Source organism: Artemia sp. Qi Xiang Cuo, chromosome 17 (genome assembly GCF_049724085.1).
Source record: "Artemia sp. Qi Xiang Cuo chromosome 17, ASM4972408v1, whole genome shotgun sequence".
In the NCBI taxonomy this organism is placed as follows: domain Eukaryota; kingdom Metazoa; phylum Arthropoda; class Branchiopoda; order Anostraca; family Artemiidae; genus Artemia; species Artemia sp. Qi Xiang Cuo.
The window spans coordinates 33,092,098-33,119,496 of NC_142810.1; the positions used below are offsets into that span (position 1 = coordinate 33,092,098).

Consider the following 27,399-nt stretch of genomic DNA (forward strand, 5'->3'; position numbering starts at 1 on the left):
CATTAGTCGTTCATCACTTCTAACACTCCACAGTCCATGATATTTGGTCATTCAGAAGACAATTTAACCAATTAAACAACGGGGGAAATTCAAAAAGAAATCCGTTGCTGCTATTTTGATACACCGTGGATCTAATGCAAAACATATTCAGGGTGTTTTGGTGGTTACCTATGTGCTTGAGTTTGGCTGCTATTCCTTGGGATCTTGAAAAAAAAAGGTGTATATATTAGATATTATCCTCGAAGAGTATATTTAATATCTTCTCTTTTTTTTATGAATCTTGGGATGTTGTTAGGTTCTCTGTAGTAAAGGTGTGTCTGAGCATTGAAAATGTTCTTGAGTGTAGTTGTGCCGGAATCTTTGTATTGACTCAAAAGGGGCTCTATATAAAATTTAGTGCTCTACTACAAATAAGCTATTGTTACTTTGTGGTAATAATCCTTAGTCGTAGGGATTATCCAACGAGTATTAGCAACGTATAAGTGTTTAAATTGGCGTTAGTGTTGAAAAATATTACCACTTGTCTGGCGTAAGTTTCTTTGATTTTTTTTTTTTAAGCTTTGACAGTTTTTAGAAAATGAAACTAGGCACTATTACTACTTTATTTCGCCTCATTAATACACCGAAAAGTGCCAAAAGACGCTATATGGCGGTGGTGTTTTTTTTTGGGTGGGGGGGTTATACCAGAGCCATTTTCCACTCGTGGGAAAATCCAGTGCTTTTATACCAAACCATGAAAAAGTATTTAAAAAAAGAAAACGGGATTGGTTTTCTTAAAGGCTCAGTCGGTTTCCATCACTTAGTAGTTTGTTTTTTATTGTTTGCTATTTTTATGCCCTTAAGGGTTGGAAAAACGTAGCTTACGTGTACGAACAATTTGACAGAAAATGCGTCTTCTTGGTATATTTTTAAATTCTCAAAACATGGCCGCTCATGCAAGACAAATTTGTAAGTGCTAAGCCATGAATAATTTTTTTAAGTGTTCTTAAAAAACGGTCTAAATAACCATTATCCTTGGAAAAATTACTTGGTCAAACTTCAGTATGATTTGCGCCCATATTGGCAAAATAAAATGCTATGTTTGTTGAGCCCTTTTAATAATTTGTATTATTCATCACTTTCAGGTTTGGTACTTTGTGTAGTTGCATTTGAGAGGATGTGGCTAAATAATTAGAACCAAATAAGGATTATATTCTATAAATGCTTTTTCGCTTTCCGGGTAATACTCGACCTAATTTCAAGTTATCCCTTCAAAACTAAGCACCTGCACTAGTCGTGGGCAACCGAACTATCCGAGGCTTGATGTCATACAAACATTCTTGGTTAGAGTACTGTCAGAATAGAAAGTTCTGGGAGTATATTGGTTACACATAGTAATCAACCGTATAGCGAGGGAAACCGTTTTTGAGCGCTCCAAATTTAGTTGAAGAACTGAATTGTTATAATTTAACAAGAAACACGACTTAGATAGTTTTGAATACCAATCCCAAGTACACCTGTGAAGAAAAAAACATTAGAAAATTGGTGGGGCTTGACAAAAGACACTGGAAGATAACCTAGTTTGTTTTTTTTTTATTGCAATACTCTTGGTTAGAGGTTATATTTTAAAATTTAGAATTGTTTATTCAATCATAGGTCATCCAATGGGACAATCTTAGTTCCTCTATTTAGAAAAAAGTAATATGAATTTTTGGGAAAATTCTAATATAAATTAAATAAAGAAAACAAGTTTTTATTTAACTCAAAGTAAGGAGTGACATTAAAATTTAAAACGAACAGAAATAATTCTGTATATGACAGGGGCATTGTTTTAAAAAAAATAGAGTTGTGAGAAAGAGTCAAACTTTAGCGTAAAGAGCAAGGTGTTGAGGAGGGGACAGCTCCTTTCATATACGGAATAATTTATGTTTGTTTTAAGTTTTAATGTCACTCTTTATTTTCAGTTAAAAAAAACTTTTTTTACTTAATTTTTGATGATTTTTTTTAAAGAATGCTGGAAAATCCGGCACCCCCTTCATAGCAATGTCGCTTCCCCCATGGAAAGATCCTCCCACATAACCCCCGACCCATTCCCCTCCCCCCCTCCTTACCAGAAAAAATCCCGCCTGAAAACGTCTGTATACATCCCAATAACCAATACTATATGTAAACATGGGGTAAAATCCATAACTTTCAGCCCTCCCCCGGGGACTTTGGGGGATTAAGTCATCGAAAAAGACATAGTTATTGTATTTTCGACCATGCTGAACAAAATGGCTATCTCAAAATTTTGATAGGGAGACTGGGAAAAAAAATGAGCGTGAGAGGGGGCCTAGTTGCTCTCCATTTTTTTGTCACTCAAAAAGGGCACTAGAACTTTTATGTTTCCGTTTGAATGAGTCCTTCCACGATATTCTAGGACCACTTGGTCGATACGATCACCCCTGGGAAAAAACAAATAAATACGGATCCGTGATCTTTCTTCTGGCAAAAAAAATACAAAATTCCACATTTTTTCAGATAGGAGCTTGAAACCTCTACAGTAGGGTTCTCTGATCCGCTGAATCCGATGGTGCGATTTTCATTAAGATTCTTTAACTTTTAGGGGGTGTTTCCCCCCTATTTTCGAAAATCAGGTAAATTTTCTCAGGCGCGTAACTTTTGATTGATAGGGCTAAACTGATAAAACATATATTTGAAATCAGCAAACAAATCTAATTCTTTTGACGTATCTATTCGTATCAATATTCCGTTTTTTAGAATTTCGGTTACTATAGAGCCGGGTCGCTCCTTACTTACAGTTCGTTACCATGAACTGTTTGATAGCTGTTTTTGGCATTGGCTAAAATCCTTTAAGTAGTTAAAACGTATTCTATAAAAATTGCAGTTTGCCTTCAATACGGAAGACTATAAGAAACTTCCTTTCCTGGGTGTTTTTTTTTATTATTCAAAAGAGGGATTTCTAATATTTAATTTGACGGGAAATCAACACGAAATGATAGGATCTCTATTTACAATTTTCGTCGAATCATCTTCACTCAGCAGAAAAAAAGGTTTTGGTGGTTCTTAAGTCGATATGGCTCTGTAACCGTGTCCAATAGGTTGTATAACTCCCCGATTAGGTTTCCTATTCTGCAATAGCTAACCCAACTATCCCCGTGAAGAGAAATATAGAGCAATTATTCGCCTAGATGATCCCGTTGTATAAAAAAAAAGGAATTTTACTGTCCTGCAATATATTGCAAAATAGCGACACGATTCAGATATATTTTACTTATTTGCTGAAGCAGCGATAAATTCAAATATCTATTGTCAAAACCAAATATGTGCTAAAAAAAATTGGAATTAAGGATGAAAATAAAACCCCTAATCTTGGCAAAAAATTCTGGTGGCGAAATTATAATTTTCTTTCGGCTATGCTTATTGAAGTACGACATAAGCCTTGTCTTGTATTCTGATTTCTCTTGGTGGTCAAAACCAGAAGAACGATTTCTGTTAAAAGTCGTTTTTTGGCTTTCAAATCAATTATTCTTTAAAGTGTTTTTTTCGTTGTGGTTTATGCTTTGGAGTCTAGTGAGATTTTTCTGGGATTCCAATTCCATAAACAACTTATTTTTTTGGAGCTAACAGAAAGAGTGCATCAGTATTAAAGAGGTGTCAGGAGAAGGATAGCAATTATTTCGGAACAGTCCTTCATTAACAGCCTATTTCTTCCTGTATTTCCTGACCCAATTGGCAGTGCCTCTTCACTTGTATTGCTGGGGTCACAACTAGACCCACATTCGTAATTGAGCATAGCCTGTGACAAGTTTACCGAAGAGCCACCATTTGCCTTCCAGGTAACTTTATTCTGTTCAAGTATAATTAATAACTCAACGATTTATCATTTTCAAAAATTCCGCATTTTACGCCCAACAAGGTGTTTGTTGTTTTTGCGTTCGAGTTCAACACAAACAAAGGCGCTTGTTGCTTTCCTTGTGTTGGAAGTTAGAAACTTCAAAAAGGAGTCTGTAGTATCTAAAGGGGTAAAAACACCATTATCTCGATTTTCAACAGCCAACCCCTCGTACGGTCATGCTAGAATTACAAACATCCGTCGAGAAGAAATCCGTACCGTTATGCATAAATGTGTTCAGTCCACTTTCGGGAAATGGAGTTATTAAGTGCCATCTAGAAGTATTTTTTTTCCGCGTCGATTGGTATATTCGACAAGTTTTTCAGTCCATTAAAGTCGAAGCCAAAGAGTATGGGAAACCCTACTCTTTGGCCGAAGCTAGAGATTTTGCATTTACGTACCCATTTCAGCCAGTTGTAATTATGTATGAACATTTTCAGTCCATGTAAACCAAACCCCCTCCCAGTAGTGAGCAGAGAATATGAACATGAATGGACCAGAACCTGAGTGTACCAGGTTCAGAATATGAACTGGCAAATAAATCGGTCTTCGATGGTGATGCTGGCAGAAAACATTCAGGAATCTGTGTCCGTTGAAGCGTCTGAAGGAACAGATTTTACAAAAGAACCAAGCTGTAGTGCTCACCCTGACGAAAGAATCGAGAAACCAAAGAGAAGAGGATGACAACAAAAAGGCATCACTCGTGCAAAGAGAAAGAAACTTGAGCATTGAGGAAAGGAGTACACAAACTATAGATATAAAAATTATGATGCCTGAAAGTTTGAGAGTCTAAAAGACTAGACTTCAGTGTAAGCAAAGAATAGCTGACAATACCCGAAGAGATTTGTTCTTGTCGTTCTGGGACAGTGTATACATAGTGCTACAATAGCAGTACCTCATATCATTGATGAAAAAGCAGGTTCCAAAACGTTCAAGAAAGAGAGGGAAGAACCCCAGAAAACTACAATAATTTTTGTAAAACCAAGGTAAAAAACAAAAGGTTTGCAAAAAGTGCTTTATGACAGCTTTTTGCTTAACAGGAACAGAGTTGGGAATTACAATCTAAAAGCTCAGAAAAAGGCATAATATCTTCTACTCCTCCAAGAGAAGCAATTAACAAAATGTTTTCAGGAAGTGTGGAAGAAATACCAGCAAAGGATTCTTGTGACATATACAAAAATGCTTTATTCAGCTAACATCTACCACCTATGACGAGGCTGAAGAAGCAGTCAGACTAAAAAAAGCCACCCATGACTCTGCTTTCATCAAGGCTTACCATTAAAAAGGGGTGAGAATAGCATCAAGAAAAATTAGTGAAGGGGAACAGGAGGTCTGGTGTTTTGACCTACAGCTGTGCTTACCAACACCGGATCTTAAAACGAACGTGTTTTCTATAAATGGCCGGGGGCGTCGTTTGGGACGGACAAGGGGGAGCAGTTGCTCCCCCAGTAATGTGGAGAAGAAATTATTATATAGCCCATGCTCCTTGAACATCCGAAAGTAGACCCCTCTTGCCCCCTCAATGAAAATGTTGTGGATTCGCCCTTGTAAATGGCAGCTCTGAACCAACATTCTAGCAGCTCATGTTATCTCTCATAAATAAAAACATGGTCCTGTAGTTACCTATGGCATGAAGCAATGGGGAACAAAAGGGCTAGTGAGGTCACCTCATGCTTGTTCTTCAGCCCTTCTAATCTTGCTGAGTCTTTAGAAACTGTTAAACTTTATTCTGACGCCTGTGGTTGACAAAACAGAGATATGTTTTTGTTGATTCTTACTACACATCTCACTTGGCTGGTAGCAACCTGTCAAATACCAATAAGGAATTCCTAGAGCCAGGTCATACCCACTTAGAGTGTGGCAGTAAGCATGCCGGAATCGAATAGACAAAGAAAAACTATTGATGCCCTTGTCAAAATCCCAGGAGACTGGACCAACGTTGTGTGGTGTGCAAGAGGTAATATAGCAAAGGTTGCAGATGAAATGAAGAAAGAAGAACTACTTAACTGGGACGAATTTTTTCAACGCATGCGTACCAAACGAGTCGTTGATACAGAGAAACATAGTTTTTCGTTGCTAGACATAATCTACGTAGATTCAATATTAGAAACATTCTGGAATTCTGAAGTTTAAGACAGACTTGGAAGATGAAGAGCCGTTTCGAGTACGGAGCTTGCGAAAAAGAATAAAATAATAAAAGTGCTGAGACCCAAATATCCAAATCGGAAATCAATCAGCAAATCAAAATGGTCTTTTATCCCTGTTGCCACTACTTGATGAAGAGTATCATCCTTTTTATAAACACCTCATGTACAACACTTCACCAGCAGACATTATGACTGAAGAATCTGAGCCACTTGAAGACCAATGAGCCTGATACTTCTTGTTCTTATACTTTCTGGCTTTTTCTTATAGTTTCCGGCTCATATGTATATATGTTCTTTTATTCCGCAAAAATGACAAGACAAAAAATAAACACAAAAATTTTTGGCTTTTACTACCTTATACTCCATATTGATTCCTGGCTCCTGTCAAGCTTTTTCTTTTGTTTATCAAAAAGGATGAAAGTTAGGCGGACTGAACAGTACCGTAAACAGTAGACTTTAAACAGTAGACTGTGCGAAAACGGTAGTCCAATATATTTAGGGCTATAATGAGAGAAAGGTTGAAATGGCTAAGACAGGTTCTGTGGATGAGAGATTACAGATTCGACAAAAATTGACCTCTTCCGCCAACCGTCTACGGCTAAACGGTGGGAGGAAGTCGCAAGGAAAAATTTAAGGGAAATGGGAATTTTCTGGGAGGGTTTAAAGAGGGAGGCTTTGAACAGATTGGGACGGAGGAGGAGTGAGCGTCGTTATATTGACCTCAAGTGGCTTGATGCTGTGGTAAATTCTTAGTAGTAGTAGAAATCACAGCAGGGGGGATGAAGCAGCGAACGCCATAAAATGGTGCAAGCAATAAAATTTTCAAAAGATCAGTTTCCTTGAGGGACATAGAAGGCTTTTTTTTTGTTTTAAGGAAGCATCATTCATCACTATCTACTTTCTATTAAGAAAATGATGTTAATTTTAGATAACTGAAAAGGAATAGTAAACTGGAAAGGAATGACTCTCTTCCTGTTCAACCAAGTTAAAGAATCTTAAGAAATTGCTATTGTAGCAAGTTTCTATCGTTCCTTAACTTAGTGAGAATGGGACGAGATCATTCCTTAACGAAAAAGCAAGTTAAAAAAAAGTTAACATCATTCCTTGATGAAACATAGAAAGTGGAGAATGAAATAGAACCAGCCTTTCTTAACAAAATGGGCTTTAAAAGTGCCTCTTTTCGCTGAATTTAACAGTTCAATCAACGGCAAGCATATATAGTTCAGCGCGAAGTTGAATTTATTACAAATTCAGAAATCACCCAGTTGAAAAATTGATAATTAAACCTGGACTGACCCACACTAGAATTCACCATAGAAAAAGGAAACGTCTGAATCCTTTTGAAAAATTTGAAGAACTACTAACTCAGGAAGGTATAGAAGTACCTATTACATTATGAAAAACACAAAAAATTTCCTCCTGGGATTGGGATCGGATTGATCACATTGAAAACAACCCCCTAACAGGGTAGCCACCAGACCAAAAACTTCATAACGTCCAAACTCTTAAAACGTAACTTTTGATAGGAAAGTCTCTTTTCAAGGCTGGATGCCCTAATTTTGTTATCAAAGGCGGTACTTAAAGGGGACATTTGTTGTCTGTATACTTTTAAAAATATATTTTCCCGTAATCTCAGTAAAAGTCCCCCCTCATAAACAATAAGTAGAACAATAGGAAAATTTTTATAAAAGACACTGGAACGCAACTTTAAATGAATATTTCGATCCTATATCCAAGGGATATAGCAATATCCTCAGCAAAACAAACGAAGAAAAAACCTATATAAAAGAAACTCACATTAAAATTCAATCATGCGTTTCCAGTGTTTTATATAAAAATTTCCCTATTGTTCTACTTATTGTTTATGATGGAAAGGCAGTGTAGTCTTCGTCGCTATTTAATCCTCCCTCCAACTTTTAAAAGATGCCTTTTTTGTATCTTAATTAAAAATTTTGTAAACCAACTCTCCTCCTTTCTAAATATTAATAAATTGGACACCTTTTTACTTTAGCATCAGAAACAGCTATGCAATGAAAAAATCGAGTTGATTCGGGTGCAACTTGGCCTTTTTATCTAGCAAGTTTGAATGATCCTTCGTTTTCACGCAAGAAAAATTAAAATAAACCATTAAATTGATCTTCTTTCACCTAAAAAAAAATCCTCGAGAATGCGGAGAAATGAAAAAATTCCTGCGTAGGCTATATTATGCACAGTTTGCATTTGCTCAAATTCTGACAAGGTGTGCCTTAGTTTGTTCTCAAATTGTCTTCGATTTGGATGTAATTTAGGATACTTTGAAGAAAGAGACAAGCAAAGATTGCATTTTTATTTAGCAAAATTTAGATAAACAACTCAGATAATCGTTTAGGGTTTAATTTAAAGCTTACTTTGTATGTAGATATAAGACACAACATATTATATACTTATACAAGGAAGCAAGCAAAATCAATTAGGAAACATGCTTAACGTGGGAGTTCACTTTTTCAACTTTCTTGCTTTCCTTACAGGAGTATCCGGGACCTCCCAAGAACTTGGGTCAGGAATTGCTCTTCTGACATGCATAAGATCAGAAACAGTTTTGGGATTGAGTCTATTACGAAGTGGGGTCTTTATCATTTTTAACTTAGAAAACTGACGCTCAGCTACAGCACGGGAATGGGGTAGACATGTCAATGTGAGAATGAAATTTGGCAAAAATTGTAAGGAAGGATTGTCAGCTCCATCTTTTAAATTGGCAACACACTTCCAGAACTTTACTACAGACAGTTCGACATCTAAATTTGCCTCACTTATTATAAAAGGAAGACGTCTCCACTCTGTTTTTAACGTCTCAAGATCAACTTGAGGAAAGCATTCTTTAAACATCTTAAACAAAGGGACAATTGACTTCACTTGCCCGGACATTGCTACACTTGGAGATAGACTTTGAACTAGATCCAATAAAGGGTCTTTTGGGTTTATTTGCAATTGCATCTCGGACTGTAGCTTGATATAAAATGCTAAACAGCTTCTTTTTTTTCACATTTTGCACTTGGCGCACCTCGGCCCCACCATTGTCAATACTTTGCAGGTGGTATAGCTGAAATTCTCCATCTAAATACATATCTTGTATGTTCCTAAAGTTTTGAGGATCAGAAAAATTCATTGTAAATGGATAGGATTTCTCAGGCCTCAGCTGACTCTCGTTAATGAGATTCGATCCTATTTCATGAAGAAGGGATGAAACACTGGACTTTAATTTATAGAGTTTTACGTCCACGCTCTGAAATTCGACGTTTAGTCTGTTAACAATGGGTAAAACGTATTTAAGAAACAAATAAAACAATTTTACTTTTGGATTCACCAAACCCAAATAAAGATTTACAGCACTCATGTCCTTTCCTTCTAAGAATTGTATCTTAGAAAACTCTGTGAGTACCACCCATTGTTCAATCAAGCGGTCGGCAACTGATTCAAACACCAACCATCTTGTTGCACACAGATAGAGCATTTGATGCTCTGCAACCTGTAGAAAATGCTGAAATTCTTTCAGCTTTGCTTGTCGCTTTGCACTTCCTGAAATGTAATTATAGATCTCGTGACTGAATTGCACAATGTCAGATGGAAGTTATTTAAAGGGGTCAGAAGCGCAGAGTGAGAACGAGTGGCAAACACAACCAATTATGACAAGCCATGTTAAATCACTTTTGATGAAAGTGGCCCGGCCGGTCCGTTTGTTTAACATTACACTGGCATTGTCCGAAGCAAAGCCAATTATATTTGAGTAAGGAATGCATTGGTCATTGAGTACTTCATAAACAAGTGTCTTCAAACCATTTGCACTGGCGTCGTGAACCTCGGGTAGAGCAAAAAACTCTTCCTCTAATTCAACTGAATTAAAGCAAAAATAACGACAAATAATCACCAAGAACTTACATCCAGTCCTGTCAGTACTTTCATCGACTAAAATGGAGAATTTCACTCTTTTCTTGATCACTGAGTTTCTTGATGGCAAAAGGAGCAATCACATTTTTGATTAAACTGGTGGTCTTGGTTCTTGCACACTCAAAACGTTCAACAGTTGGAGAGTCACTAATATAAGCTTTAAGAAAGTTAGGTAACGTGTCCATAATACTTATTTCTTGTTTACTTGAAGCTATCCATGCAGCAAGAGCAAGTTCTAACTTAACAACTTTATCTTTAAGCAACAACTGTTCTTTTGATTTAGGATTTACAACTAGTTCATTGTTCTATACTACTTTAATTTGGTTGTGCATGCTCATGTGATTTCTCTTGTGAAAATCAGTTTCAGCATATCTAAGCAAATGAGTCATACCCCCAAATACTTTTTTCTGACAATATTTACAGTAAGCAACGTTCTTACTGAAAGGACACCTTTAAATCCAATCTTTAAGATCTTCATGCTCAAACCACTTCTCTCTTAACTTTCTATTTTCAACTACCAATTCTTCTTTCTTCGCAAACCTTTCTTCTTTGTATGGACGTGCCATGGATGGTCTTAATTGCTTATCTATTTCAATATTTTGGCTTTAACAGTTTGGATTGCTCCCGACAACCAAATGTTTTTTATTAGCACATAGATCTAAAGTAGATGGGTTTTGGGTTGAATGTCCCGGGGACTCTTCCTGGCAGACTTGTAGTTTTGAACTAGGCTCCAGATCTAACACTCTACCATTTTTTTGCACTGTCTGGCCAAAAATAGGTGGATTCGTTGATGAGCCTGATTGAAGAGATTCCGAATCTGACTTCACAAAAATCTTTCGTATATCCATTACCAAGAAAATTTTCTTGTCTATTTGAAAAAAATAACATCGTATAAATTTTCAAACATGTAACAAACAATATTATATTAAAAGAGTCTCCAAGGAAATATATCAAAATTAATTCCCATTGTTAACCAATAGTGATCGCGTTAAAAATTTCTTAAGGAATTTCAAAAGATTAAACAGTAAATATTAGACAGCAATAATTAAAATCAATAAACCTTAAAACACTTAAATATTAGTTGGCATTTATCTAACTAAACTGTTTGGAGAATATTTTTGGTATTAAATGATGAACTTGAACGGGCACATACCGGTGGGTTACCCAGACCAATAGAATTCGAAAACCGATTTACTTTCATAATGACCCCCGTTCTCTTTCATACTTTGCCTGTTCTTTAGCACAGGTCGATAAATATAGATCTCCCTTCTCCAAGATTTAAGCCGTTAATGATCAGTTAGTTTGGCATTCATACACTACCTTCGAATTTTCTTGAATAATGTGATGCATTAGGGATAAAATATTGATGTGTCATATTTTATATGACTTCAGCATCCCCACTCCCAATAATTCAAAGGTATGACATCTCCTCTATTCAATGTCCCTCAAACTATAGTGCATTCCACAGACGTTTAAAGCTTGCTTTGGTCTTTAAGAAATCTTTATTTTTCCTGAACTGTTTTATTTACTTTGCTACCATTCAGTTTTTAACACCGGTCTAGGCTTGGCTTATGTCCCCTACCGAACTAAAAAATAAACAATAATAACAATTTATGCTTCTTTACCTTTAAGGAATTCCTATTTATTCAACTGCAAGTTCGGCTTCCGGTTTACCTGCACAACAAAAAGACACCTCCCCTTCCCGTCTTCAATGCGTCTATATAACCTCAGGCTACTATTTTACTTATTTTGTTGTTGTTGTTTTTAATTGCCATTATTGGTGTTTTAAACCAAAAGTTGATGAGTAATACGTACAAGATAAAAGGCAAATCAATAAAAACAGGACAATTTAGAGTTTTTCAGAAAACAAGATAACCAACTAGATTTTTTTTATTGTTAAATTTCAATAAAAACCGATCTTAATAAACCCAGCTTCTTAAAAAGACCCAAAATCATTTTAATTGCTCCCTTCCCGTCTAATATTTTAGATTGGCTCGGTCTCAGTCTCACTTCCTCCAGCCTTAAATTTGCATCACTCCAACATGAAGATTTGAGGATTTCCGAGTGACAGAAGTTTTGTTTTTAATTTATCGAACAAAAAATATTTCAATCGTTGTTTTAAGTTCCTATTTCAAACAGCAGTTATTTTTACATTAAATGCCTTTTTTTCTTTTTGTAATTTGAATCATAACTCACAACCAAAAGAAAGCAAGAAATAAATGAATATTATTTCTTCAACCCCAAGAATGTTAGCATAAAGCTATTTTGATGGGTTTCACAAGTCCAGGCACGTACAAAGAAATTTTAGGGGAGGAGGTAAAAAAAAGAACTCATTTTCAAAACGAACTAAAAAGTAGAGAATTATTTTTTTTCTCAAGAATATATGAATATAAATGAACACGAGGGGCACAAAAAGTGTTGGGTTTTACATAACATAAACACAAAATTCAACTAGGTTTTAAATGCATAAACGAAAAAAGTCAATGAATTGAGGAAAACAAGTAAAAAAAAAAATCAAATTATTCAAAAACGAGTCGATTTTTTACCATAATTTTCACATATGTTTATAGATTCGGGAAAAAAAATTTAAAATTTTTAATTTTCCAATTACAAAAAAAATATCGTGTCTAATCCAAGATTAAAACCTAAGTTAACACAGCCTAAAGAAGTGCTCTTACCGTTGTGCTATACTGATAAAAGTGGGATGTAACTGAAAATTCGGGAGTGTTTGAAAAATAATTCACAAATTAAAAAAATTGTGTGACAAAGAAATAAATGGAAGATGGAACAAAAAGATCAGTGAGTTAATAAAAACGAACTGCAAATGATTTAATTAAAATTTAGGGGGGATAATAAAAAACCTATAATTTAATTTATTTAATAAAGAAATGCCGAGAAACTCGAAGAAATTTACGTTTTCAGGAGTTTGGGGCCCCAGCCCAACCTACGTGGTCCCTATGAATCAGTTTTTAAGTAAACTTCAAGTCTACCCTAACAGATACAAGACTGGTCAAACTCGAAATGCCATCTATAGTATATTTAATGCTATTGTATCTGAGCTTGTATCTTTGCTGGTAACTTCAAAAAGTTTCTGAATTATTTTGAGGTCTTTTCTTGTTGTTGTTTACGCTTGGTAGATAGATTTTTTTTCAAGTTACGTTTGTGTGACCTTATCTAATTATGAGAATAAGCCCTTTTTCCTGGGTATTTTCACCAGTGCCATCTTTTTTCTAGGGTAGATTGGCACGTCATCTATAGTTTCAATTTTCCATAGTGCCATTTTTGATTCCTTATCGTTAAAAAGCGTACTGGGAACTAGCAGAAGAGGGGAAAGAACCTCCCACAAGCGACGTATTGTACCCGCCGGTATTAAGTTACCTGTAAATTGCGGGGGACAGTTGAGGGGGTCTTTGCACGTCCCTTCTTCCTAGACTTCTTCATTCTATATGTATTCACCATTTGATGCTGATGGTGTTGACAGCTGTATTGCTTGTCTATTGTCTTGTTCTGATTTTTATCCAAAACAGCATCGAAAACAGTGTTTCTCCAGATAATCTGAAAAAAAATATGCGAAAATTTTTCACACTTGCCCAAAATTCTGTAACACGGAGGCAAATTTTCCAGTTTCATTTTGCTTGGGAAATTAAGGCTAAAAGAATCGGTATAAATATAATTATTAACAGTTTCTCTGGAGTTGTTAACGTTATCGAAAAGCACGGTGCTGTTGATGTTGGTCTGTTAGTCTTTGTTATCAGCCACCTTAGTGAAGTACCACTTATTCCTGCTGATGCTTTTTGTGCGTTGAGTTGTCGTGAAATCTCCTGTTTGTATGAACTACGCTCTTTGTCTGAATGTGTGAGAACTCTCCTGCCTGGAACAATTGGATGTACTCCGTCGTTAATGTAAGAATGTACTGTCTCTTCAAAACCGTCCTATGCAGTTATTCTAAAAACCCCACCTATTGACCTCAAAGATCCTATTGAGCGAAAAGAGACCCTTGATACCCTATATGGTTATGATGGTATCGTAAATGTGAGATCTGATCCTGTCAGGAAAAGGTGGGTAGTCCATACCCGATATAAAGCCTCATCCGTCTCTTTTGCCGCCACTGCAAATAGTCAGCCAAATGTATCAACTCATGTCCTTAATCAAAATGTGCTTGGTATTGTGAGTAACATCTCTGTTGTGCAAAAATCAGAGCTTATTAGTATGATTTCCGGTCTTGTTGATGCAACTAAAATTAGAAGTTCCGGATCCTTCTGCCTTGAATTTCTAGATGATGCTGCCTTAAATAAAGCTATAAATGAGGGTTTGTGTTTAAGATACGAGCTTTTTAAAATTAGACGTTATCAAAAGCTACATCCTAGATGCTACCGTTGTCTATCGCTGAACCACATTGTCGGAAATTGCCCACTCCCATCGACTAATCAAAAGTGTTCACGGTGCGCTGGTGGACATTGTAGCACACGCGATAATCCGTGCATTGAAAGCCCGAATTGCGACAACTGCGGGGAAATCATGTTTCCTATGGTCTCAGATGCCCAGTGTTAAAAAAAGCTCTGAATAAGGATAAAAAATCATTGCTAGTGGCAATAGATTTCGCTTTGTTTCACTTAATATTACCAGAAGCGTTGACCAAGATCTTCTTATTGAAGAGCTCCAAGAGTTAGAAATAGCTGATCTAGAGAAACACTGTCCCATCAAAGCCAATACAGACGCTTTCAAACGTTGTTCCCCACCGCCCCATGAGCACAGGAGGCTAAAAAAACGCGCAGTTAACCCTCTGGGGACCAAATAAGTCCTATTTGTTGTACCAAAGAGTCTGAGCTTATTTACTTCTACCATACTTTATAGGCCCTAACTTACAATAATATGGTCCTCTTCCATGTTTATATGCCATGCAATCACTAGAACATTTTTTCCCTGTCTGTCTTCGCGGGTTCTTGTAAGCGACTCAAGACACTTCTGCTAAGAGTGACTAATCAGGGATTAAACAGGATTGTGGCTGGTGATAGTAAGGACTATCTTCTGTCCCAGTATGAAAGAAGTTACCTCTTTTTTCATGCTCTGTCTAGTGGCAATAAGTTAGTCAATAAAGATTAACAGTTTACCTACATTCATAACCGAGGTGATTCTAGATAAAACATTGATCATATTATAGTTTCAAGAGGATCTCTCGTGGTTCCTCCTGTCATTGTTGTGGATGATAAAATTGACGATAATCACTCGACTTTAACTTGTGAAATTGAGTCGCCTGCTCTACTGGCTTATATCTGTTTTTCTTACCATAATAAATGGTTTGATAAGCCAAATTGGAAACGAGTAAATCCTGAAGTTTATTTGTATGTTCTTTGCTCGTTATTATCAAGCCTGAAAGTGCCTTTTTACCTTTTACAAACATCTGTAAGGCCACTGACAGCTACGATTGATAACGATTGTTTCTAATACCAGCTCATACCTTGTTTGAGATCAACTGCTTCCACTGCAATTCCTTTGGGCCGTTTTAAAGTGGATAACATAAAACTCTTTTGGAATGGGTCTCAAAATTTGAAAAAAGCTAAACAACACGCGAAGTTTTGGCTTCGCCTTTGGATTGCTTGTGATCGGCCCAAGTCTTGTAAAGTATTTAAAATTAAGGAAAATTCGAAACGTCAATTTAGATCTTCTTTGCGTCAAGCCCGCCTGAATGGTTTGGATGGCCCCTCGGATTGGAAATCTTGGTCCATTGTAATTATTAGCAGCAAGTGTGTAACTGCTACAGTTTCGATTATCAAAATCAGTGATTTTGTTGCTCATTTTACTCGTGTTTTTTCTACATTTAATCAATCTATCCAGTCCATGATTTCCACTTTATTGCATAGTGCTGTTCCTCGTGTTCTACGGCAAGTCCATGTATTTTTAATATCTAGTGGTGATATCTATTAGGCTTTTAAGAGCGTTAAGAAATCAAGTGCTCCTGATATGGATGGTCTGTGTTATAATCACTTCACCATTAAGCGTCCATTATTGTTAACACACATTCAGCTCCTATTCCAGATGTGTTTAGCCCAGTCGTTAGTTCCAGATAGTTTTCATTCGGGAATCGTAACATCAATTTTGAAAAAGGGAAAGGACGCAGATCAGTGTTCCAGTTATTGACCAATTACAGTTTCCTATTTCATGAGCAAGCTGTTCGAGCATGTCGTATTGCATAAAGTTTTGACTAAATGTGATTCATCTTATTATCAAGTTGGGTTCAGAGCCGGTTTTTGTTTTTCTCAAGCCCATCATATACTTTGTCAGTTGCTAGTCTCGGCAAAAATTCAAAAAAGGCCAATTTATTTTTGCTCGGTTGATATCTCGGGCGCTTTTGACAACGATGTACATTCGCAAGTGCTTCACTGCTTAGTTAAAGCAGAAGTTCATTCTTCCGTAGTAAAAGGTCTTCAGTAGTTGTATTTTATTTCGTTGGTTTGGTTAAAATTGATGTCTGAAATATTCGAGTCTATCTTTGTAAAGATCGGAGTCAGGCAAGGTGGTGTGCTGTCTTCATATATTTTTAAAACTGTTCCTGTGGACAATCTGTGAATGCTGTCTCTTGTTCTATTTTTAGAAAATGCTGTTGCTAGTCATATTGTTTATGCTGATGATGTACCGCTGGTTAGTCATACATGGTGAGGCTTCAAAAAGAATCTAAATGTTCTGATTAATGCTTTGAGTAGGATTGGGCTTTCTGTAAATGCTTCAAAAAGCGATTTTCTGTGCTTTAATACTTCTAACCCTGCTCCTTCTTTACATGCGGGTACAATGCTACTCAAGTGTGTCTCAAAGTTGAAATGGCTTGGGATTACTTTTTGTGATACACTTTCGACTACATGCTCGTCTCTGGTTGCTAGTGCTCTGCAGTGCATACGATTCTCATATGGTAAAATCTCGCCTAATAGAGCGAGGTACAGCCGCCGCTGCTTATGTAAACTTTACCATAGTTTTTGTTCTCCTGCAATTCTTTTTTTTTCTGGTTTGCAGCCTCTAATGCGCAATAAAGACCGTCTTCCGCTAAGGAGAGGCTATTTTAAATATTGTAAATTCCTACTATATTTGCCAAGGTGGTACAGAAATCACAAGATTATGTCTCATTTTGGACTTATCGACCCTCTAGTGCTTCTTGACAAAATCGCTAAGGATCTGAGGACCAATACTGCCAGGAAGATATGTGCCAGTGACCCCCCCCACTTATTTTTTTCCATATTAGTGATTCTATGGATATTGTTAAGTTATTTATGTTGTGTGTTTCCTTATTTTATCCTTGTGGGTAGTATTATTTTGTTTTTTTTTCGTATTTTACTCCGCATCTGTTTTGTATTGCGGGTTCTTCTTCTTCTTCTATTTAACAGCAGGCGGGCTTTTCAGTGATACTATTTAGCCCTTTTCCTTTACCTTCACTCTGTGGGCTACAGAGCTACTGGCTTGATTGCCTCATGATTATTAGATATTTTAAAATATCTTTCAGTAGATCTTTCGACTCTAGGAGTTCAATCTATGCTCTGTGTGCAGGTATAGTTGGCTCTTGGCTGATAGTGAGATTTTGTGGTGTTTGAAGCATTTTAACAGTTTGCAAAGCAAGGTATGTTATGTAGACATCAGCATATTACATTCAAATAGGCAATAGTCAATTGTTTCATTATTCATATTACAATGCCTGCAAAGAGGGGACAGGGGGATTGAACCACTTGAATTAGAAAACTTATATGAGAATGCAAGAAAATTTAGTCCATTTGTTCCAGAACGAATCCTATGATACATTTTAGAAAGATACTTATTGGGAAAGGGGGAAAGGATAGGATTAATCTTATTAAAATTAATATCTGATAGCTTCCATCGGTAAATATCTCTAATCGGGATTGGTCTCCCACTTGGCTGGTCAATATTTATAGCATTTTTTGCTATTTCATCAACCTGATGATTACCACTTATGCCAGAGTGGCTAGGAATATACTGAAAATAAGTTTTTATGCCACTTGAAGCAAGATTATCTATAATACTGAGACAATGATAAGTGTCAATATCCAACTTATACTGAGGAGCTGATGCCAGCAAATCAAGGCTAGATAAAGAGTCGGAATATACAATAATATTATTTGAATTTGCAATCAAGGGTTGGTTTTCCTTAATTTGTTTTAATGCCATGATTATTGCATTTAACTCAGCAGAAATTATAGATAAATTATTATATAATCTCTCGCCCATTGCAGTATTCAGGTGAGGAAGGAAAGCACCACTTGCTACCTTCTCATTCATTTTTGACCCATCAACAAATATTTGGAAGTGATTTTTATAGGTAATTGTATTAAGTTCAGGAATTTTTTTCTGGACAAAAGCAATGGGGGTTAAATCTTTAGTCCACTTTGAGAAATCAGTATTTATTATGGGACTTGACCAATTCCATGAAGGGGATTGGGGGAAAGTGGGTGGAATAGACTTTGCTGGTACGGGGAACTTCTTCTGAATGTTGGCATACTCATCTGCAATGCCTCTATACATGGCTGGATTTCTTAACCAATTATGTAGGGTGTGTGAGCTATTTGATTCAATTTTTGTAAGATGTTTTGTCAAGAGAAAGCTACGTCTCTCCCTTATTGTTGTTAATCCACTCTCCATAAGCAGAAAATTGGTGCTTGTGGGTTTCTTAAGACCAAATATGAGGCGTATTATATCACTTTGTGTTGTTTCAATTTTTTGCATCTGGGTCTTTGAACATGCTCCATATACGATGAGCCCATAGTCAATATGGGGTCTTATATGTGATTTATAAAACTGGAGTAAGGTTTTCTCCTTACAGCCTCAGGATGTGGAAAGAAGTCTTTTTAGTATATTTGTTTTTCCATAGCATTTTTTTATTGTGTTTGAAATGTGGAGGTGGAAATTAAGTTTTTGGTCAAGCATGAGACCTAGGTAATTAATATGATTATCTTCTGGAATGGTTGTTTTATTTAGAGTTAGTTTTGCATTAACATGGTTTCGCTTCCGGTGAAATTGGATTATTTTTGACTTGGTAGGTGCAATGGGTAAATCTGAATGTTGTGAGAATTTTTCAAATTGGAAAAGTGACTTTTGCAGATTTGACTATGCTATCTCCAAGGTGTTGCCAGATGACCATAGCACCAGATCGTCAGCCTATTGTAGATTCATGTGGGGTAGGTTCATGTCCCAGAGATATAGGGCAAACAGGAGGCAACTGAGAACTGCTCCCTGAGGTAGGCCTTTGGTTGTTGTCTTTTGGGGTGAAGAGGCTGAACCAACACAAACAATGAAACTTCGCACTTCTATGAAGGATTTTATAAAAGATACTAGCTTGGGGGGTAGTCCAAGGTTTGCAAGTTGCAAGGTTTGGGTTACAAATAAACTTACTTACTTACTTTATCTTCTTCATAAAAATGGGCACTAGTCCAGTTGTCTTTTTCTAAAGCCAAATATTTAGTGATTGTCCTTTTCTGAAAAAAAACACGCTAAACACACAAAAGCAGTACCATTAAATTCTTTATTTTATAGTATTTCCAAATATCATAGCCCCTTTTCTGAAAATACACCCACCCCCTTGATGGTCCCGGATATAGCCCTAGGAATATATTAAAAAAATCAACCAATCAAATTCATACATTACAATATAAAAGAAAATGAAAGAATATTACAAGAAAGAATGTCATCACAAGATTCGACACAAAGATGAAATGTATTTATACAGTTATATATGGGACCTCAAAATGGGAGGGGGGTATAGTGTAAAAAAAGTGACCATGATACTTGGAAAATGTCTAGCGTGAAATCGAAAGCTCCGGATCAACTAACCCACCCTCCTCCTCAATGCTTGGATATAGCCTTGGTTATAACCCAAAAATGGCTCATTTTCACAGTTTCATATATTTTGTTAATATCAGCTGTTCATAATCCCATATAAAAAGACAAAATTTTTTATATAACCAGATATTATATCCAACCAATCAGAAGGGGATAGGCAAGGCCGTACCCAGGGGGGGGCAGAGGGATTTGAAGCCCCTCCCCCCCCCCTGAAATGTTTTTTTCACTTGTAAAAACGTAACAAAAATGGATATAAAAAAATTTTGTATGCGTTTTTTGAGTTTTTTTGTGTCCCCCCCCCCGAATAAATATTTGAGTAAACCCCCTTCCGAAAAAAAATCCTGGGTACGGCGTTGGGGGGGGGGGGGGTGTGGCTGTTAGTGTTGTTACCCAAAGAATAATATATATATAATCACATATTTAAAAAGAAATTATAAACAAAATAGCTTCTATTATTATTTACCTGTTTTTATTAAAAATTTTCCTTCCTAGATTCTGTTTGTTAATTCTCAATATTATTTCAATATGACTGCTTACGGAACACGATTCAAGTTCAAACCCAACTGATGAAAGTTGGTGACTAACTGAATTTTGTCACTTGTCTCTAAGCAAATGATAATCTTATGCTCATCATGAGAGAGAATGTTCTTAACTTAGTATGCGAAGAGGGTATTTTCTCATTCGAATAGCCGAGTGATTGTGTAACAAGACTAAATGACCGCGATGTGAAAGAATGTCGATACTCATGTCAGTATAATTAAAATGAGAACAGCGGATTTTTTTCACGGGGGGAAAAATAGATTACTAAGAAACTGTGAAACTTGTTCATTATTTAAAAGCGTAACATTATTGTACCATAAATTCAAAAACGTAGCAAAAATGTGACGTTTTTAGGACCGTAACGTAAAACGTACCGTTTTATTTAAAACGTACCAAAAACGGTACGAACGTAACCTCGGCGGCAACCGTGCTCTGCCCCCTAATAATGAGATATGAAGTCTTCTCAATACTGAATACTGAATAGCAAGTATTAAGAATATATGAAAATATATACAGATGGTTCAAAAATAAATGGTTTAGGAGTGGGTTGTTCAGCAGTGGTTCCAGAAATTAATACTGTGATAAAGTCACTAAGTATAGAATCAACCGTTTTTGAGGCTGAAATAAAAGCAATTGTGGCAAAATTCTACTTTAGCTGCTTTTGGCTATATTGGAAAGGGGTTAGGTTAGGAAAATGAAACTTTCAGGGATGGGCCTACAGGCTAAAGTATGTCCTGGAAGATATTTTCAAATACCCATCTCCACTCCTCTCTCTAGAGGGTCCTGACTTTTGATGACATATGTCAAACAAACAGCACAAAATATGACCCTTACTACTCCTACAGAAATATATAAACAGATTAGAGAGATGGTTAGAAGGATTTATCAAAAACATTTTGAGGAAATGAGGGATAATAGTAGTAATATAGCTCTTACCCAGAAAAAGAAGCCTGGCTTTGATATGAAAAATTATAGTAGATAAAAAAAAATAGGGTTGCTTAATGTTCCATTTTTGGTTGACCCATGTAGGTATTAAGCATAGGTTGTTTTATCATAGGCAAAGCTGATAGTCCTCAGTGCAATAATTGTTGTGAAATAGAAAGTATTTTCCATTATGTTGTTGAATGTAAGGAATATGCAAATTTGAGAAGTGAAATGATGAATTTGTGCAAAGAGGAAAATTTAGGAATGTTTTAAGTAGCAATTGTAGGGCCTATTAGGAATTTTGATTGATGATGATTTTTTGAAGTATAGGATGATAGACCTGTTTATTAAGTTTATATGGGAAAGTGGCAGAGAAAAAGATTTTATCTGATGTTGATAGTATTGTAATTGTTGTATTGTCAGTGTTGAAACTGGGATTGATTTTGTATGTGGATTAATTAAAAAAAAATTCCAAAAACTAAGTTTTTCAAAGAAAAGTAATGGCCATTTTAAACTTCAGCTCAGCAGATACAAATACCTGTTAAAATTCAAACTCAAAACAACCAGAAATTACTATTAAAAAATAAATGAAACCCAAAACAGACAGAAATTAAATAAACAATCATAGGAAAAAACATACAAAATCAAATAATATAAATGAATAAATAGATTTCAAAACAAGTAATGCTTATATTGAATATGAAAATCAAGCTTAAAACAAAAAAAATATATTTTTCTTTTGAAGTATAAATTAAACTTAAAACAAACAGAAATTAAATAAACAAACATGCAATAGATATTAATGTAAATGAATAAATAAATCTGTGAATGAGTGAAACTTAAATTGAATATGCAAATCAAGCTAGAAACAAACAAAAATTACTACAAACAAGAGTTTGGGTAGTGCCTCCTTCTCTCACTGTATAAGTCTAAAACCTACTGTGTCATTGTCGCTTTACTGAAAACCAATTTTATTACAAATATTTTCTTTTGTACTTAATATTGAAAATAAACATTAAAATTATAGTAGAATTTTGAACTGATGAGCTTTCAGCAATTAATATCATTATACATCAAATATTCAGTTTAATTTATTAGTTCTTTCTAAAGTTTTTCAAGACAAATATAGTTTCACTACAAACGAGAATTTAGATACTACCCCCTTCCTTAACTGTAAATAAAAACCAAGAGCCTACTGCATCATTAGCACTTCACTAAAACAAATTATATTATAAATATTTTCTTTTCCAGTTCTTTCAACATTGAAAACAAAAATAAAATTAGGGTGAAATAAATTATTGAACTGATAGAACTTTCAACAACTAATATCATTATATATCAAATATTCAATTTGATGTTGTTTATATTTTCCAAGACTATTCAAGACCCATTTAGTTTTCAGTAAAGTGCCAATGATGCAGTAGGTTTTAGACTTTTACAGTGAGAGAAGGAGGTGATTCCCAAACTCTTGTTTGTAGTGATTTTTGTTTGTTTCAAGCTTTATTTGCGTATTCAATTTAAGTTTCACTTGTTTTAAGATTTATTTATTCATTTACATTAATATCTATTGTATGTTTGTTTGCATTGATGGTTTATTTAATTTCTGTTTGTTTTAAGTTTCATTTATACTTCAATAACAAAATATTTTTTTTGTTTAAGCTTGATTTTCATATTCAATCTAAGCATTACTTGCTTTAAAATCTATTTATTCATTTATATTATTTGTCGTTGTATGTTTTTTCCTATGATTGTTTATTTAATTTCTGTTTGTTTTGGGTTTCATTTATTCTTTAATAGTAATTTCTGGTCATGTTGAGTTTGAATTTTAACAGGTATTTGTATCTGCCAAGCTTAAGTTTAAAATGGACTTTACTTTTCTTTGAGAAACTTATTTTTTGGAGTTTTTTTTAAATTAATTTTTGTTCATTTTTGATTGCAAACAGTTTCAAGTTTTTTAAAATTCCTTGTTTCAAAATCAAACTTAAAAAAAAAAAAAAATGTTCATCAAAGTATCAAAACTGGTGTAAAAGTAACAATATCAAAGTGAAAAAGTTTGCCCCCTTTGAAGTTTATACAATGACCCCTTCCATATGAAGTGCCTCTGGGAAAAAAATAAATAGAGTGTGGGGGGAGGCCAGCTGCCCTCCAATAACTTTTTACTCTTAAAAAGTGAATTACAACTTTCAATTCCAATCAAATGAACCCTCTACAAAGTTTATACAAGCATCCCTTCCATAACAACCATATATGCCCCCAGGGCATAACTTACAACACCTACCCTTGGGCCCTGGGGGGGGGGGTGTTGACACCAGAGTTTTTTTTTATCTAAACTTTGAAATATTTTTAAAAAATTGCCTACCTCAAATTTTTATCTGATGCATTTAGGGCATGGATGGGGGGCCTAGTTGCCCTCCAATCTCTTTTGACTCTTAAAAAGTGAACAAGAACTTTCAATTTCCAATCAAATGAACCCTCTCCGAAGTTTATACAAGCATCCCTTCCATAAAAACGATGTATGCCCCCAGAGAATTACTTACAATGCCTGCCTCCAGGCCATGGGGGGTTGTATTGACAAAGGAGTTTTTCTTATCTGACCTTTGAATTATTTTTAATGAAACAGCTACTTAAAAAATTTCATCGGATAGGCTTGGGGATAAAAGGGTGTGTGTGTTTGGGAGGTGGGGGGGGGGGGGGCTAGTTGCCGTCGGATATCCTTTGACTCTTAAAAAGTGAACTTTAACTTTCAATTTCCAATCAAATGAGCCCTCCCTGAAGTTTATACAAGTATCCCTTTAATAAGAACCATGCACACCCCCAGGACAATGCTTACCCCCTGGGCCCTGGAGGGATGTGTTGAGACCACAGTTTTTGTTATTTAATTTTTGCTATTTCAAAATTTGATGGCAGATGGGTTTGGGGAAAAAAGAGCATGGAGGGGGGGGGGGGGCTAGTTGCCCTTAAATCTCTTGACGCTTAAAAAGTGAACTAGAACTTTCAATTTCCAATCAAATGAGCCCTCTATGAAGTTTATACAAACACCCCTTTCATAAGAACCATTCATGCCCTTAGGGCATAACTTAGAATGCCTTCTCCCAGGCCCTGGGGGGCTGTATTGACACCAGAGTTTTTCTTACCCAACATTTGAAATATTTTTTTTTTAACAAAATGTTTATATCAAAATTTTCATCAAATGGATTTTGAAAAAGAAGGCATGGGGGGGGGGGCTAGTTGCCCTCGGATCTCTTTTGACTGTTAAAAAGTGAACTCGAACTATAAGTTTACAATCAAATGAGCCCTATCTGAAGTTTACACGAGTATCCCTTTCATAAGAAACATATGCCCCAGGGCATAACTTACACGCCTGCCCCCAGGCCCTGGGGGGTTGTGTTGACACCTGAGTTTTTATTATCTGACTTTTAAACAATTTTTAACTTAATGGCTATCTCAAAATTTTTATTGGATGTATTTGGTAAAAAACGAGCATGGGGGGGGGCTAACTGCCCTCCAATCTCTTTTGACTCTCAAAAACTGTACTAGAACTTTCAATTTCTAATCAAATTAGCCCTCTCTGAAGTTTTTACAAGCATCCCTTCCATAAGAACCATATGTTCCCCCAGGGCATAACCAACAATGCCTGCCTTCAGGCCGTGGGGGGCTGTATTGACCCCAGAGTTTTTGTTATATGGTCTTTGGACTATTTTTAAAAAAAACGGCTATCTCAAAGTTCTTATCAGATGGGTTTGAGAAAAAAAAGGCATGGAGGGGTGGGGCTAGGTGCCCTCCAATCTCTTTTGACTCTAAAAAAGTGAACTAAAACTTTCAATTTCCAATCAAGTGAGCCCTCTTTGAAGTTTATACGAGCATCCCTTCCATAAGAACCATATATGCCCCCAGGGCATAACTAACAATGCCTGCCCTGGGCCGGGGGGGGTTGACAATGGAGTTTTTGTTATATGATCTTTGAACTGTATTTAACAAAATAGCTCTCTCAAAATTTTTATCGGATGCATTTGGGAAAAAAGGGCATGGAGGGGGGGGGGGGGCTGGTTACCCTCCAATATCTTTTGATGCTTAAAAAGTGAACTAAAACTTTCAATTTCCAATCAAATAAACCCTCTCTGAAACCATTTAAATTTACAATTGAATGAGCCCTTTTTGAAGTTTCTATGCTTTCTATAAAAACCTTATATGCCCCCAGGGCATAACTTACAACCCTTGCCTTGAGGGCTGTAGGGCGTTGGCATCCTCAAAGATCTAATTTCCAGAATTTTCAACCATGTTGAATAAAATGGCTATCTCAAAATTTTAATTGGATGTGTTTGGGAAAAAGGTGGGCGTGAGAGGGGTGTTAGTTGCCCTCCAATTACTTTCAACTATTAAAAAAAGCACTAGCCCTTTGAATTTCCAATCGAGTGAGTCCGTTTTGAAGTTTCTACGACAAAGCTTTTTATAAAAAGCTTATATGCCCACAGGGCATAACTTGCAACCAAGACCCTGAGGGCTGTGGGGAGTTTCCTACTCAAAAGCACATTTTGAATGTGGAAATCAACTACGTGGAAAAACGTGTCTGCCTCGAAATTATTATGGGGTGTGCTTGGAGAAGTGGTGGGCGTGGAAGAGCTGTTTGTTGCTTTTTAATCGCTTTTGACTTTCAAAAAAAGAACTAGAACTCTCGATTTCCAATTGAATGAACCCCCCGAATTATTATCTGATGTTTGAACTATTTTTAACAAAATGGCTGTCTCAAAATATTTATTGGGTGGGTTTTGGGAAATGAGGGCATGGAGGGGGGGGGGAGGCTAATTGCCCTTCGATCTCTTTTGACTCTATAAAAGTGAACTAGAACTTTCAATTTTAAATCAAATGAGCCATCTCTGAAGTTTATACGAGAATTCCTTCTAGAAGAACCATTCCAGAGGAACCTCCCATTTGCACTGCAAGTGCGAGGATATTAGGGGGGTCAGATTTAATGCTAGGGGGTTTGGCATTTGAATCCCCTCCAAAGTTTATACAACCATCTCTTCCATTAAAACCTTATATTCCCACACATCATAAGTTAAAGCCCCTCCCCGGGTTCTGGGGGGGGGTGTGTTGACCCCAAAGCTTTTGTTATCTTATTGTTGAACTACTTCACACAAACTGGCAATTTCAAAATTTTGATCAGAGGCATTTGGAAAAAGAGTGTGTGTGTGTGGGGGGGGCGAGATGCCCTCTGATCCCTTTTGGCTCATAAAAAGGAAACAATAACTTTCAATATCCAATCAAATGAGCTTTTTCAAGAACTTTCAACATCCAATCAAAGTTTATATGACCTCTCCTTACATAAAAACCTTATCTATAATAATGCATAACTTAAAACACTTGGCCCTGGGCTCTGGAAGTTTGTGCCAACCTTGAAGTTTTATTATGTGATGTTTGAACTATTTTTACCAAAATGGCTATCTAAAAATTTTTATTCGATGGGTTTTGGGAAATAAGGGCATGGAGGGGCTAATTGCCCTTTGATCTCTTTTTACTCTATAAAAGTGAACTAGAACTTTCAATTTAAATCAAATGAGCTCTCTCTGAAGTTTATACAAGCATGCCTTCTAGAAGAACCATATATGCCCACAGGGCAAAACTTACAATACCTGCCCCCAGGCCCTGGGGGTTGTGTTGACACTGAAAATTTTGTTATATGATCTTTGAACTATTTTTAACAAAATAGCTATCTCAAAAAAGGGTTGGGGGGGGAACTGGTTACCCTCCAATATCTTTTGACGCTTAAAAAGGGAACTAGAACTTTCAATTTCCGATCAAATGAGCCCTCTCTGAAGTTTATAAGAGTATTCCTTCCATAAGAACCATATATGCCCCCAGGGCATAATTTATAACCCTTGCCCTGAAGACTGTGGGGGGTGTGTCCTGCTCAAAGATATAATTTCCAGAACTTTCAACTACGTTGAAAAAAATGGTGGGCATGGAAGGGGTGTTAGTTGCCTTCCAATCATTTTTTACTATTAAAATGGGATCTAGCAATTTAAATTTGCAATCAAATGAGCCATTTCTGAAGTTTCTACAACAACGCTTTCTATAAAAACCTTATATGGCCCCAGGGCATAACTTACAACCCTTGCCCTGAGGGCTGGGGGGGGGGAGGGTTGTTTTCCTCAAAAA

At 36.1% G+C, this 27,399-nt stretch overlaps 1 protein-coding gene across 3 annotated transcripts in view; it reads left to right on the forward strand.

Annotated features, from left to right (window-relative positions):
- Nucleotides 1-20,738: 20,738 nt before the first annotated feature.
- Nucleotides 20,739-27,399, forward strand: part of LOC148942120 (decapping and exoribonuclease protein-like) — a 62,765-nt gene continuing 56,104 nt past the window's right edge. For 2 of the 3 annotated variants that reach the window (XM_089102919.1, XM_089102914.1), the window contains exon 1: nt 20,749-20,806. The gene's annotated coding sequence lies outside the window, so the exon portion shown is untranslated. Of the gene's footprint in view, nt 20,807-27,399 lie in introns of all 3 variants that reach the window. The other variant, XM_089102916.1, reaches the window with a different exon arrangement.